The sequence below is a fragment of the Dasypus novemcinctus genome, chromosome 17 (genome assembly GCF_030445035.2).
Source record: "Dasypus novemcinctus isolate mDasNov1 chromosome 17, mDasNov1.1.hap2, whole genome shotgun sequence".
Classification (NCBI taxonomy): Eukaryota; Metazoa; Chordata; class Mammalia; order Cingulata; family Dasypodidae; genus Dasypus; species Dasypus novemcinctus.
Window position 1 is genome coordinate 96,903,900 of NC_080689.1, and position 15,719 is coordinate 96,919,618.

The 15,719-nt window shown below is 39.4% G+C and overlaps 1 protein-coding gene and 1 long non-coding RNA gene across 3 annotated transcripts in view; one reads left to right on the forward strand and one right to left on the reverse strand.

Moving 5' to 3' along the window:
- The window catches only part of LOC131273836 (uncharacterized), a 100,832-nt gene that overhangs the window by 37,154 nt on the left and 47,959 nt on the right, over nt 1–15,719 (reverse strand). The window lies entirely within an intron of this gene.
- Nucleotides 402–14,687, forward strand: LOC139436775 (uncharacterized). Of its 2 annotated transcripts, none has more exons than XR_011646214.1 (4): nt 402–476; nt 9,313–9,374; nt 9,850–9,874; nt 14,516–14,687. It is a non-coding gene; the product is annotated as an uncharacterized lncRNA (long non-coding RNA). The 2 variants fall into 2 exon arrangements; XR_011646213.1 differs by lacking the exon at nt 402–476 and adding an exon at nt 8,254–8,327 and having other exon boundaries at nt 14,516–14,686.

The window sequence follows — 15,719 nt, forward strand, 5'->3', positions numbered from 1 at the left end:
CACCCCAATTCTTACTCTCACATGGAATCTGGAATTACACCAGTTTTCCCCCACTAAAACCATCAAGGAAAAACCAATGGGATTCATCTAGATTTCCATCCTTTTCTATCCTCAGCCTGTGAGAGATCCCCAAATACATACCTTTTTCTCTTGTTCTTGAGGCCACCTGCAATGAAAGAAAGAACATATGAGGATCAGATCATGCTGTGTACTGTTTACACAGGTCTTTTGCTTTCTTAGTTACTCTAGAAATTCAGATGAGAAATCATGGTTGAGTCAAAGAACACAAAATCAAGAGTAGAGGACACCATTTGAAAAGGTGCACAATTTCCTAAAAGTTATATCTTTCTCTTCCTTTTTGGTAGGCAATTCAAAAATTATTAATCCAAAGAGGAAACTTTGTCACTGAGGAAAATGTCTTCTATCTTTGAGTCTCCCACCAGAGGCCACCAAAACTGAAGCCTCTCTGTCACCAGGTATCTGTTAGTTAGAGAGTCTATCTAACTACCCACTACCCACAATCAGACAGTACTGAATTCTATTATCTACATAATCAGGTTTTCAAATCTGAACTTGATTGAAAAAGAAACCTAGAAAGTAACACATCAATTTCAAACACAGAAAGGAAGTCTTACCTTGGTCTTATATGGATTCTACACATCTGCCCTGGAATTAGGAAGTTCCTCCAATGGATCACCTGTGGAAGATGGGAAGATAGAGAGTAACTATCAGTATATTAGAAATGCACCTTGTGAATTACTCATGTAACAATGCTTGACTCTTACAATGTGCTTCGGTTTATGAATGTTTGTTATCAAACAAAAATTGACCTACTGGGCTATCCACTGCGCAAATTCTATTTCTCTTTTATCTATATATATTATGTTTTCTCAATGTGGAAACTGCCTAAGTACTTGGTTATCTATCAATTGCTATGAGTTAATTGAACTAATTTTCTGAATATCACTGTGTATTGAAAGACTATTCACTGCACAGTGGAGAAAATGTCCTCTCTCTTCCCAACACTTACCATTATGGAGGAAAATGGATAGGTGAAAGCATTGATATATAACTATATAAAAATGAAAATTTTAGATTAGCCCACAAGGATAAAAGCAAATGTGCATGTTGGTTCATAAATTGATATTTAGAAATTCAAGTTTTTAGTTTTGGAAAACTAATTATGTGAATGGAAGGAACAGACCCCACATATACTGAGTTATATACTCATTTCAAGATGAATAGAAGTTGAAAAGTATGTTAAAAAAAAACTTTCAGACATCTCATCATGTGAAATGTCTCCCTTTCGATCACTACAATTCCAGATTTACTATATAATCTGAAATAAATAATTGACTACATCCTTCCTTGGTAAAAAAAAAAATCACAATAGACATGGCCATGAGGAAGAGAGTGAAAGATACAGAAAATCATAAGAAATACTAAATTTCTCTAAAGGGAGATTCATTTTAAGGCAATGAGCTTGACAGAAGGACCTAATATATATATTCAACAGTAAGAGAAGCATAAAACACATATAAAAGTCTGTAGGGCAAATGGAGAGAATAAACTAAAGAAAGAAAAGAATATTTTGTGAAAAAAAATAAGCATATTTGGGGGGATTGGATTAATTAAGTAGGTCAATGATCATATCTCTCAAGCAGCAATTGAGATTTCCCATCTCTATGAACCATAGGAATGAATGTGGGAGCTTTTCCACCTGCTACCAATTTTGAATCTCACTGGGCACAGAGTGACTGTTAGAACCATGAGCCATATATGTATCATAAGATAACCATACCAACCGGTCATCGCAGAATTTTCAGAGTGAATGTATTCTCCATATTGCGAGGTCCAACTGCTGCCATGTGACCATTTTCCTTTGCCACCAGCAATGAATGGGTACTACTGTTTTTCCACATCTTCTCCAATACTTGTTGTTTTCAGTTTTGTTTTTTATAAGTCATTCTAGTAGGTATGAAATGGTATCTTATTTTGGTTTCGAGTAACATATCCTAATAGTTAATGATGGTGAACCTCTTTTCACCTGCTTTCTAGAAATTTATACATCCTCTTTGAAGGACATAAGTCTTTTTCCAATTTTTTAATTAGGTTGTTTTTCACTGTTTGTTGAGCTTTAGGGTTATTTATATATTTTAGATATAAAACCCTTATTGGATATATGGTTTACAAATATTTTCTACCCTGGAATTATCTGACTTTTTCTCTTTTTGGTAAAGTCATTTTAGGCACAAAAGTTTTAAAATTTGATGACGTCTCATTCATCTATTTTCTTTTCCTATGTGTCCTTTCGGTATAAATTCTAAGAAAACACTTCCTAACACAAGATGCTGAAGGCCGTATTTATGTTTTCTTCTACAAGTTTAATGTTTCTACCTCTTCTAAGACTTTATAGATTTTCAGTTAATTTGTGTATATGGTATGAGATAGGGGTCTTCCATCTCTCTTTTGCATATGGATATCCAGTTCTCCAGCATCATTATTGAGGCTATTCTTTCCACCATTGAGTGGACTTGGAAGACTTGTCAAAAATCAATATGACATACATGTGAGGTTCTATTTATGAAATCATGCAGTCCAGTCAAAGAACCACACGCTCACAGGCATGTATTAGTTTAATTACTTGATCTTCTGAGAGTCACAAAAGAACATCAAGCTGTAACAGATCTTAAGAGCACACAATTGTATGCCAACAATTTAGAAACCTAGACGGAATAGATACATTCCTAGAAACACATGAGCAACCTACAGTGACTCTAGAAAAGAAAGAAAGTCTCAACAGAGCAGTTACAAGTAAAGAGATGAAATCCACATCAAAAACCTCCAATCAGACAATGATTTGGAAAGACAGCTCTCCACAGAAGATAAGCATAGGGCCAGAAGGACCTTGAAAAGATGCGCAACACCATTTGCCTTTAGGAAAATGCAAATTGAAACCACAGTGAGATACCTTTTCACATCCACTAAAATGGTTGCTATTAAAAACAGAAAATAACATGTAGAGAGGATGAGGATAAATAGGAACACTCTTTCAAGGCCAGTGGCAATGTCAAATCGTGGAGTGGCTATGGAAGAGAGACTGGGGATTCCTGAGAGATCTAAGTATAGAACTACCATATGACCTGGCAATCCACCACTAGATATATTCCCTAAAGAAATGAAAGCAGGGTCATGAAAAGATGTTTGTACACCAGTGTTCACAAGGCCATTATCCAGAATTGTGAAAAGATGGAAGGAACTCAAATTACCAATCAACTAATGAATAGATAAGCAAAACATGGTATACACACACACACACAGGCATACAATGCAATATTATTTAGTCATAAAAAGGAGTGGAATTATCCCCCTTATGCAAGCGTGGTTCCAAAAAAAGAAAATCTGTTAATATAATACACCATATTGACACAAAGGGAACAAAAATGATCATCTCAATTTACGTGGAAAAGGCATGTGACAAAATCCTGTTTCTTTTCCTCATAAAATCACTTAGAAAAGTAAGAATAAAAGGAAATGCCCTCTACACGAGAATGAACACTGTGGCAGTTTGAAATAACCAATGGACCTCCCAAGCGTCATAATGTTTGTAAACCCCCGAAAGACATTATTTTGTAAATGGGCCTGTTCCTCTGAGTGTAACCCACTTTGATTGCCTTAGATTCACCACAGAGGTCTTTAACTAAATTACCTGTTCAGATTTGGAATTGTCCTGAATGACACTGCAATGACAGAAACAGACGGTTATATATCCTGCCAAAACGTACAGAATTGTGTGGGAGAGAATGTAAACTACAATGTAAACTATAATCCATGCTTAGCGGCAATGCTCCAAAGTGTGTTCATCAATTGCAATGAATGTACCACACTAATGAAAGAAGTTGTTCGTGAGAGGAAAAGTGGGAGGGGTGGGGAGTTGGGCATACGGGAATCCCTTATATTTTTTTTATGAAACATTTTATGTAATCTTAAGTATCTTTTAAAAATAAATAAAAATATATTTTTAAAATTGACCTGTGAAATGTGGGCTTTGATTCAACCAAGTCAGGAGGGTGTGACTCATGTTTGAGTACCCACCCCCTTGATATAAAAGGACTCTTACTCAAGACAACACACAGGAAGAGAGAAGAAGACAAGGAAGAGAGAACTTTGTCAGTTCTGGAGCCCTGAGGAGAGATGAGTCTGGGCAAGCCTGATTGCTTGCCCAGAGAGACAAGCCCTATGCCAGCATAAAGCTGAGATTGGGAGAAACTGGGCGGGCAGCCTTAAGAGGAAGAAAGAAGGAGGCAGAGAACACCCACCATCTTGTCTCAACACATGGCAATTGACTTTGGTTGGAAAGCAGCCATGCGTTGGAATCTGTATGGCCTTATAAGTGTAAGTTTTTACCACAAATAACTACTCTTTGTAAAAGCCAAAAGATTTTTGGTACTTTGCTTCAGCACCCCTTTGGCTGACTAATACAGGCATATAGGAAACAAACCACTGCAAACATCATACTGAATGGTGAAAGATCGAAAGCTTTCCTTCTAAGATCTGGAGCAAAACAAGGATGCCCACTGTCACCACTGCTCTTCAGCATTGTACTGGACATTCTAGCTAGAGCAAGCAGAGAAGAAAAATAAATAAAAGTCATCCATACTGGAAAGGAAGAAGTAACATTTTCACTATTTGCAAACCACAAGATTCCATGTATAGAAAGCCTCATAAATCTACAACAAATATACTAACTAGAGCAAGAAAGAAATTGAGCAAAGTGATGCCCTATACAAATTTGTAATATTTGTGAATGATTGTAATGAGCGTTGAGGAGGAAATGAAGAAAAATATCCATTTCCAATTACATTTAAATCAAATATCTCAGAATAAATATAGCCAAGGTTGTAAAGAACTTATGTATGGGAACTACGAAACTGTGCAAACAGAAATCAAAGACCTAATAAAGGGAAAGACATTGCATGCTCACGGATTGGAAGGCTAAATATTGCCAAGATATCAACTCTACCAAAAATGAATGATAGATTCAATGCAATCCCAATGAAAATTGCAATAAACAGCTTTGCAGAAATGGAAGACAATCATCAAATTTATTTGGAAGGATATGCTATCCTGAAAAGTCACAACCATCATGAAAGACAGAGTTGGAAGACACAGCTTTCTTGACTTGAAACTTATTACAAAGCAGCAGTGGTCATAAAAACATGGTCCTGGCATAAGAATAAATATATAGATCAATGGAATCAAAGTGAGAGTTCACAAATTGACCTTCACTTTCATGGCCAACTGATTTTTCCCAAGGATGCCAGGTACCCTCAATGGGGAAATAATTGTCTCTTCAATAACTGATGCTGGCAGAACTGGACATCCATATGTAAAAGTTTGATGGAGGACAACTGTCTCATATCATATACAAAAATTAACTGAAACGTATAAAGACTTAAAAGAACTAGGAACATAAAACTTGTAGAAGAACACTTAAGAAGTTCTTCAGAACCATGAGTTGGGCAATATTTAGTTTTGTTTCTTAAAAATATTTTTTATTATTATCATTCTTATTTTAAAGATACATAGATCACACAAATTATTGCATTAAAAAATATAAAGGTTCCCATATACTGCATTCCACACACACACACACACACACACACACTCCTTCCAATCGACAACTTCTTTCATTAGGGCGGTAGATTCATTGCATTTGAAGAGCACATTCTGGAGCATTGCTACATTGCATGGATTATAGTTTATTTTGTAGTTTGCACTCACTCCCAGTCCGTTCAGTGGGTTATGGCAGGTTATATTATGCCCGCATCTCTCCCTGCAGTATCATTGAGGAGAACTCCCAAGTCCTGAAAATGCCCCAGTATCACACCTCTTTTTCCCCCGTCCCTGCCTTTGGCAACTCCCATGGCCACTGTCTTCACATCAATGAAATAATTTAATTCTTCCAATGCTAGAGTCATGACAATTCTATAGGAGAATACCAGTAAATCCATTCTATTTTATTCCTGCATCCTGAGGAAATCAAAAGGGGGCTTAGATCCCACATGGCTGATGGATGGAATTCTCCCGCTTGCATTTGTAGACTCTCTTGGTTCCCTGGTGCAGTGGTTGACTATCCTCACCTCCCTGTTAGTTGACATGGGCAAGTCCAATGAAAAGGAGAGTAGGTGTTACAACTCTGCTGAGGCCCAGGACCCAGCTGGCATATAGACAGTCCAGAGATTCAAGTCTCCTGAGCATATACCAAACCCAGCACCTATCACAGGTAAGGGAAAAGTGACAGAAGAAGCATGCATAGAGAAGTCACATCTGAATCCAACTCCACACTCAGGAGCACAAATTCCACTGACGAGGCAGTGAACTCCAGAGCCATCTGTCATGATCAGAGAACCTGGGTGTGTCTGTATCCCTCAGAAGGACCCTTCCCTGGAGTTGCACCTACTTTGGCTGTCTCTGAGATCCTGCTGAGATGAGCATAAGTGCAACCCCTCTGAAGACCTCCCAATTCATTTTGAAGTCTCTTAGCCATATAAACTCATCTGTCTTTACCACTTACCCGTTTTATTCAAGGTACATCACCAGCAGGTGTTGATAGTAATACCTCAGCACCAGGGAGCAGAGTCATATCCCAGAGTCATATCCCACACTGGGGGGAAGGTAATGCACTTACATGCGGAGTTTGGCTTAGAGAGTGGCCACATTTGAGCAATGTGGAGGCTCTTGGGATGTAACTCTTAGGCACCCTACAGTTTAGGCCTACTTGTAATTTAAAGCACTTAGGCCCATAAACATAGTCATCAGTATCAAGGGCCCATCACTGGACCATCCTTCTTCACTGGTCTTTGCCCTTGTACTTGGGGTATTGTTGCTGCTCCAGTGGGGAGTGGGGCAGAGTTTCCCGGAATGGGAACTCAGCCCTCCCTCAGTTGTTGGAAACTCTGAAGTGAGGTATCATTGACTGGGAATGCATGGGTGGGAGGGAGCTCTCCAGGGCAATGTCTTCTTAGATTTTACACCCAAAGCAAAAGCAACAAAAGAAAAATAGATAAGTGAGACCTAATCAAGATTATAAACCTTTGTGCCTAAAATACCTTTATAATGAAAGCAAAAGCAATCTAATTCTATGGAAGGATATATGGGGAAACCATATATCCAATAAGGGTTTTCTGTCTAGAAAATATAAAGAATCGTGAAGGTCAACATATATAGAATGAAAGACAACCCAATTAAAAAACGGACAAAGCTGCTGTCAATTGCAGTGAAGTGGGCATCGCCATGCCAGAGTCCTCAGGATTGGGAAGTGAAATATGGCCTAGAGTGGACTTACCGGTATTCTACTATGGAATTACTGTGGCTCTAGCAATGGAAGAAATTATATCACTGATGTGGAGACAGTGGCCACTGGAGTTGCTGAAGGCAGTGACAGGGAAAAGGAGGCATATTATGGGGGCGTTTTGGGGACTTGGAGTTGACCTGAATGATATTGCAGGCACAGATGCAGGGCATTATATATCCTGCCATAACCCACTGAATGGACTGGGAGAGAGTGAAAACTACAAAGTAAACTATAATCCATGTGTGTAGCGATGCTCCAAAATGTATTCATCAAATGCAATGAATGTACACCACTAATGAAAGAAGTTGTTGATGTGGGAAAATGGGGGTTGTGGGGAGTGGGGCATATGGGAATCTCCTTCATTTTTTAATGGAACATTTTGTGTGATGTATATATCTCTGAAAAATAAACAAAATATTGCATCCGAGGCTGAGTGGAATCTCTCCTGAGTTATTTACGGTAGACTGAATCAAAATAAATGTTTCTAACAGTGAAAAAATGAAACTAAAAATACATTTTGAAACATGGGCAAAAGTCTTGGATATGGCTCCAAAGGGTAAAAAATGGCAAGAAAGCACATAAAAAGATGCTCACTGTCATTGCTATGATGGACATGCAATTCAAAACCAAAATGAGATATCATAACATACCCACTAGAATGGCTCTTATTAAGACATGGAAAAAAACAAGTACTGGAGAGGATGTGGAGAAATAGGAACATCCGGTCATTGCTGGTGGCAAAGGAAAATGGCCACACAGCAGCAGTTGGGCCTTGCAATATGGAGAAGGCATTCCCTCTGAAAATTCTGTGATGACTGGTCGCCATGGTTACTTCATGATGCACATCTGCCTCACGGTTCTAACTGTCACTCTGTGCCCAGAGAGATTTGAAGTTGGCGGCAGGTGGAAAAGCTCCCAGCTTCGTTCGTACGGCTCATAGAGATGGGAAATCTCAATTGCTGCTCAAGAGGTGTGAACATACTGACTTACTTAATCTAGTTACTACCCCTCAATTTGGCTAGTGATTTTTCAACAGAATATTCTCCTCATTCGTTTCTAGTTTCTCCTCTCTAACTCATCCTACAACATTTCGGATGAGCTTTATACTTGTCTCTTACTACTTCGTTCATATTTTAGATCCTTCTATCAAGCTGGTTGCCTTAAAATGAATCTCCCATTAGAAAAATTTAGTATTTCTTTTTAATGTTCTGTACCCTACCATCTTCTCCTCAGCTCCATGTCTGTTTTGCCGCTGTTTTTTTACTCAGCAAGGGCCAAGTAAATTATTTATTTCAGAATTTGGAGTTAAAATGGATGGCTAGACATCAGAAGTGAGGCATTTCAGAAGATGAAGTGTACTAAAGTTGGTTTTTAACATGCTTTACCATTTCTAAGCATCCTGAAATGCATACATAACTCAGTATGTTTAGGGAATCCATTGCTTCCATTCATATAACTAGTTTTCCAAAGCTAGTTATAAGAACTTGAGTTTCTAAATGTCAGTAAATGAACCAATATGCACCTTTCCTTTTATCCTTGGGGTTTATCCAAAATTTTCATTTGACAAACTTACTTATTGATGCTTTCACTTACCCACTGCCCTCCCTAATGGTAAGTATGGGGAAAATACTGTAATTTTTTTCTCCACCACCCAATGAGCAGCATATCTTTCAACACACAGCAATAGATAGAAAAATAGGAAAATGAACTCATAGACATTGATAGATAAGCAAGTGCTTTGACACTTTCCCACACAGAGAAAAAAGATAATGTATATAGATGAGAAGAGAAATAATATTTATGCAGTCGGTGGCCCAGTAGCAGCCCAGTTCAGGTTTGGTATAACCAACATCCATAAAGAGAAGCATCAGGAGTCAAGCAATGTTCCCAGAATAATTCATGAGATGTATTCCTGATATACTGAGAGTTACTCTGTGTCTTCCCACCTCCCACAGGTGACCCATCTGAGGAACTCCCTAATGCCAGGGCAGATGAGGAGAACCCATCTAACACAAAGGTAGGGTTGACTTTCTTTATTTAAAATAAATGTGTTGGTTTCTTGGTTTCTTTCTTTTGCAATCAAATTCAGATTTGAAAATTTCATCATGTAGAGTATAGAATTTAGGTACTGTCTACTTGGGGGTAAGCAGGAATGGGTAGACGCTCTTACCAACGGACAGCTGGTGCCAGAGGGCCTTCAACATCGGTGGTGTCAGTTGGGAGACACTATGTAGAAGACCCCCTGCCTTAGTGGCTTTTTTTTTCTCCTTAGATTAATAATTTTGTAATTGTCTGCCAAAAAGGAATAGAAGGAAATACATTCTGGGAGGGTCTGCACCTTTTCTAATGGTGTCCTCTACTTTGCTTTTTTGTTCTTTGACTTAAGAGTGGATCCCCACCTGGTTTTCTACAGCAACTAAGAGAGCAAAGACCTGTGTAAACAATACCCAGCCTAATGTGATTCTCACATGCTTTCTTTTCCTTCATTACAGGTAGCCTCAAGAACAAGAGAACAAGGTGTGTATTCTGGAATCACTGAATGGCTGGGGATAGAAAATAATAGAAATCTAGATGAATAGGTGGGCTTTCCATGATGGCTTAGGTGGGGATAATTGGGATAATTCCCAGTTCCTTATGGGAGTGAGAATTGGGGATGGTGTGAGAAAAACTGATCTCAAGGGAAAGAACCTTGATCATGTTTCTTCAACTTTGATCATGTTTCTGGATGCAGCTGGGTTGCCCTTGGGTAGTGTGGATTAGTATTGATTGTAGTTGAGGCATGCCAATGAGTAAGTCTGTGTTATGTAACTGTGAATCTGAATGTGTGTATGTCTGTGTGCTTGTATTTATTCATACTAGACAGTGTTCCTGTTTACACGGGTAAATCAACATTGTCAACTCTACCAAGAAAATGATTCCTTCTGGCCAGTGCACAGTTTACATACAGTAACTTATTAAATCCTCATCACAGCCATATGTCACGCATGTGTTTAAAATACTGACACCTCAGCTGGAATGCAGAGGCACAGAGACCTATGTCAACAGTCTCACTAGAGCCTAAGATTTAGAGCCAAGTTCTGTACCCAGGCATGAGGCTCCAATTTTGAAACTGAACCTGCATCTAAAGCTCAGACATGGAGATATCAAACACTGTACATGGGAAATTTGGACAACATTAGCATCTATGCATGGACTTGAAAGTTTCCAAGCCTACCGAGTTTTCAACCACTGCTCATCATTATAAGATTTTGCCAGTGTCACATAACCCAGATTACCTCTCAAATTACCGTACTGCTAATTTCACATGCATTTGTCCAGTCACATATCTGAGAGTTCAAAGTCACTATGTAGGGAAACAAAGTCAATATCTCTTAGATTTGGGTCACTCATCATTACCTGGCCAGTATCTGATTAAAATCGGGAGATTCTTCTAGTGTATTTGCTAACATTAATGCCAGTAGCCCAAGAAATGTGCCAGTCTTGCAAGCCATGAGTTGTGTGTACAGCAGAAGGTAAGAACTCAAAATTTCCCTTGGTTGTTAGCCCAGGTCACCCTTACTGAACTGTCTTGTGCACCTGGTTAGAGATCCTCTGTGCTCAACCCATGCCTATCTCCTTAATGAATTCTCCAGTGTGGGCTGCTTAGTGCCATCACAGATCACGCACCAGCTCATTCATGAACACACACAAGGAATAAAAGAGGAACTTGTTATTATATAACATTTTCATAATCTACAACTTCTATAAATATAAAAAAAAATTTTAAGTTGAGAAGGAAAACACAATAGCAAAAAGAGTAACCTTAAATGTTAGGATTTCAACATTTTAAATTTCAAAATTGGATTTCCTATATATCAACAGATTACTGAATAAATACACAAAATACTGTGCCCAGAATTCAAAATTCCAGACCCTAAATAAACTGTAAACTTCCATAAAAGGGACAACAAATGGAGAGGCAGCATAAATGGACCTGCAGGAGGTGAAATGGTTTTAAAGGTGGTTAAGCTGTGCTTCAAAACAGATGGTGTTATGGGATGCAGGTTGTGTCATAATGAACACATTACTATTTATGCATTTGTAGACTTACCATTTGTAAGACACTTTAGGAATCCTTAGCTGGAAATCCAAGGAATCTTTTTCTCATTTTTTCCTGAACCTTTCCATTCTTTATTTCCTTCCTTCCTTCCTTCCTTCCTTCCTTCCTTCCTTCCTTCCTTCCTTCCTTCCTTCCTCCTCCCTCCCTCCCTCCCTCCCTCCCTGCTTCTTTCATTCCCTCCTGTAATCATTGTTGTCTCTAATGACTCACTTTCTTCTTTCTGTTTTATAGCAAATATTGATTTTCTCTAGTTTTTTTTTTTTCATAACAACTCACTTAAGACTTTTAAGGTGCTTCAGTGGTTATGAAGCATGACTATATAAATAAAATAAATGCTTAACTTAAATGGAAGGATTCCTTTTAACAGTCTTTTGCATTAGTGACCTGTCTATCTTCATAGAAAACTTTTGCCAGATTTTGAAGTACATCACAGAACTGATTTCTTTGCATGGTTTGTTTGTAGTGTTACTTATAAGACTATACCCTGTATGACAAAAATATATTCAAAGTACAGATAGGTGTTTTCATTTCATATTTTTGCCGGGAAACAAATGGAATGAAAACCTTAACTTGAATATCTCATTCTCCAAGACATTAAAAGGCAAAAAAAAAAAAAAAAAAAAAGGAGAACTAAAAAGTTTTGATATTTGTCTCCTGTCAAATCATCCACAGTACAGGTTCTTTTGCAGAAGGTGTCACCTATACAATATGTCAATTGCATTGATGTATAGAAGGGATAATTGTATCCTGGATGTTCTGGATGCCTCTTAAATGTGCCAGAATGACCTATGACCTGGGTATAAAGATGAACACCAAGAATGGGTGCACACATGGAGAAACTCACCCATGATACTGTGGGGAGGGCGCTGTTACATTCACCTGGAAAACAGTGTTCTGGTATGGATTAGAGGCATGTGCACCTGTGACCCAGCAGTCCCTGTCCTTGTTCTATATAATCTAAGGGCCATGAATGAGGCATGAATGCGATGTCCACACAAAGGCCTGCAAAGACTCATTTGCAACAGTTAGATCCTGAGTAGTCATTCAGGGAAACAATACAGTGTATAAAATGTAGAAGGAATACACTTATTGTGCAAAGTCCTAATGTGATATAATTACTTGGCATTCCAAATAGCGAACGTTGATTCACACAGCAACAGCTTGGAATTCCCACAATATTCAGATATAACATCCAGCCATACTCAAAAGAGTTTATACTGTGTGCTCCCATTGATAGGGTGTGAAAAAGAGAGAACTCTAAATTACGGTGATCATGGTCAGAACAGTGGCAATTGCTGGGGGCTACTGACAGGAAGTAGCAAACGTTAGGCTGCCAGGGGCTGGACACATTCTGAGTGGAGGTCAGGGCGTTCACAACACGTGTGTTTATATGAGCCACCAAGCCCTGTGAAGTGCATTTGTGTACTTCACAATCATTAAAATAAGCATTAATGTTTAGAAAAAAGAAATACAAAAAGTTAGCGTGCCCACAAAGTAATCTCCAGGTCCCAGTGGCTTCCTATGTTTACCACACAATATTCATAAAGACATCATGCCAAAGCAGAACACACTTGCAAAGAATAGATATAGAGGGACACTCTTTCATCAAATCAAGAGAATCTTGATACCGAACTCCAGAAAGACAAAGATGGGAAAGGGAAATTACAGAGAACATTCTTCTGAATACATGTGCTGAAATGCATGGAAAACGTCTGCATTTTGGACCAGAGATTACAAAGGAAAGTACCTGGGATTTCCTGGCAGGATTTCTGTGGGACGATAGCAGAGGATGCAGGATTCTGAGGGCAGCCTGGGAGAGGGAGTAGAAAGGAAATCCCTTAATTGATCAGAGTGTGGGACCCAAAGGAATGCAGGCCCGGGTTGCTGAGGAAATCCCTAGATGGGGATTCTAAGCTATGTCTAGGGATGGGGCTCTCTCCTTCCTCACTGCTTATTCAGGCTTCACTGGTTGAAGGGAGCTAGTGCTTTGCAGAGCTGCCCTGGGCAGTTATTTGTGAAAATCCTGGGCTCTGAGCCACCATGGCAGCCAAGCTGATGACTGGTCATCAGGAGTGGTTAGCTGACCCCCAGGAAGTCTTGCACAAGGCAGCTGACAGTGTGAATAGTTTGGGGTAGGATGTCCACAAGATTCCCTGGTCCTTCAGAGGAACTCCATTTGGGGGAAACTGAGTCATGTTCTGCATCAGAGAATTAACTTTTAGGCAGACAGTAGGGTGAGGGTTTGAGTCATTCTCTTCCCTGGAATCAAGTACTTGGCTGGCCTTTGTCCACAGCTCCGGGGAGGGAACTTGGAACCCCTGGAATTTGCCAAGTTGGGGTAGCACTTTCATTTCCTGACCCAAATCCTTCACTCAGCAATGTTGTGAACACACAGGACTCGTTTGGGGGTGACAGGACATTGCACATGTTCTCCAGGAGCTCTAAAGCATCACACCCATGTAGGGCTGAAAGTCAGTGTCACGCCTCCCCTGTCCTGAGCCATCAAGGCTCAGGACAGGCCACCCTCTCTGGAGCAAAGCACTAGTAGAATACTTGCTTATTCCTCCCAACTTTTAACAATTGAACTCTTCTAAGTCTTTTATGACATATTGGGCATTTTTCTTAAGGATTTGCTTGCATTTACTCATTTTCAGTTTCATAATATGCACGATTAAGTAGATCTTATTAAAGTTTTCAAATGACAGTGCTGAAAACTGAACCCAGAAAATTTACAAGCTATAACCTGGCTTGGGTGGCCTCTAAATGGTGTTTGAACCCAGTTGATCAGACACTAGCACACATTGGTCACTGTGCTTTGCTGCTTTCCTATGCTGACTCATCTACATAAGGGCATCCCACATCAGTCTATTGAGTTTCTAAAGTGAACAACACAAAACTACAACATCTTTTGAAACCAAAATTAGACCCAATGGGGTCTTCTGGGAAGCTCCTTAATAAGAGGATGATAGTTTGAACTCTAAATAATTCATTAAAGATTTCCTATGCTCAACTGTCAATAACATGTCAACTGATATTTCTATTGTGCATGCGTTTCCCAGGTTCATGTCTCAAGTATAAAAAAAGAAAATGTGCTACTCAATCCAAAAAGTCTACTGCCCACCATTCCCAGTCTGTCAGAAGTCGCAAAATCACCATGTGGCCAAGGAAGAGGAAGGGCCGTCAAACGTCCCCAAGCAACTCTTCTTCTTTCGAAGGTACAATGGAATTGCAATCATTGTGTTGCCTCAGTAATGTTGCCTGTAGTTTATTTAGTGTCCCCTACTGAGGAAAAACCTACACAAAGGCTAAGACACCATCTTTTTTTAAATTAATGTTTGACAACTTTATTATTATTTTTTTAAATATACCTTGTAAGGTTCTTTTTTTCTTTTTTCTTTTTTTAAGATTTACTGATTTATTTATTTCTCTCCCCTTCCCCCCGTCCCCAGTTGTCTATTCTCTATGTCTATTTTCTGCATCTTCTTCTTTGTCTGCTACTGTTGTTGTCAGCAGCATGGGAATCTGTGTTTTTTTGTTGTTGTTGTTGCGTCATCTTGTTGTGTCAGCTCTCCGTGTGTGCGGCGCCATTCCTGGGCAGGCTGCTTTCTTTCGCGCTGGGCGGCTCTCCTTACAGGATGCACTCCTTGTGCGTGGGGCTGCCCTATGCAGGGGACACCTCTGTGTGGCATGGCACTCCTTGTACGCATCAGCACTGCGTATGGGCCAGCTCCACACGGGTCAATGAGGTCCGGGGTTTGAACCCCGGACCTCCCATGTGGTAGAGGGACGCCCTAACCACTGGGCCAAGTCACAACTTTATTAATCGTGTTAGTAGATAGCACCACAACCACATAATGAAAGAGGCACTGACAAAAGTTGGTTTGTGTTTACTGGTAAACAGCATTTCAAGGTAATGTTTGGTCATTAATCTATTTATGGACTTTAGCTGAAAGAGTTGACTTCAAAAAAGTGCTGTGAGATTGTTATAAGAATGATATAAATTGTTAGAGGAGTTTTATATTCACATAAAAATTGTGCAGAGAGTACAAGAAGTTCCTACATGTTTCCCTGCCATCCTCCCAGTGCAGACCCAGCACTGTTTCCCCTGCTGACCACTCTCATTATTATGGATGTGTGTATAATTAAAGGGACAGTACCAGTACATTGTTTTGGAGAATCATGCTTCCTGTCTACCCCTCTGTGCATTTTGACAAAGGCATATTGTCATGTAACTCCCATGACAAAAATTCAGGTGTTTTATTG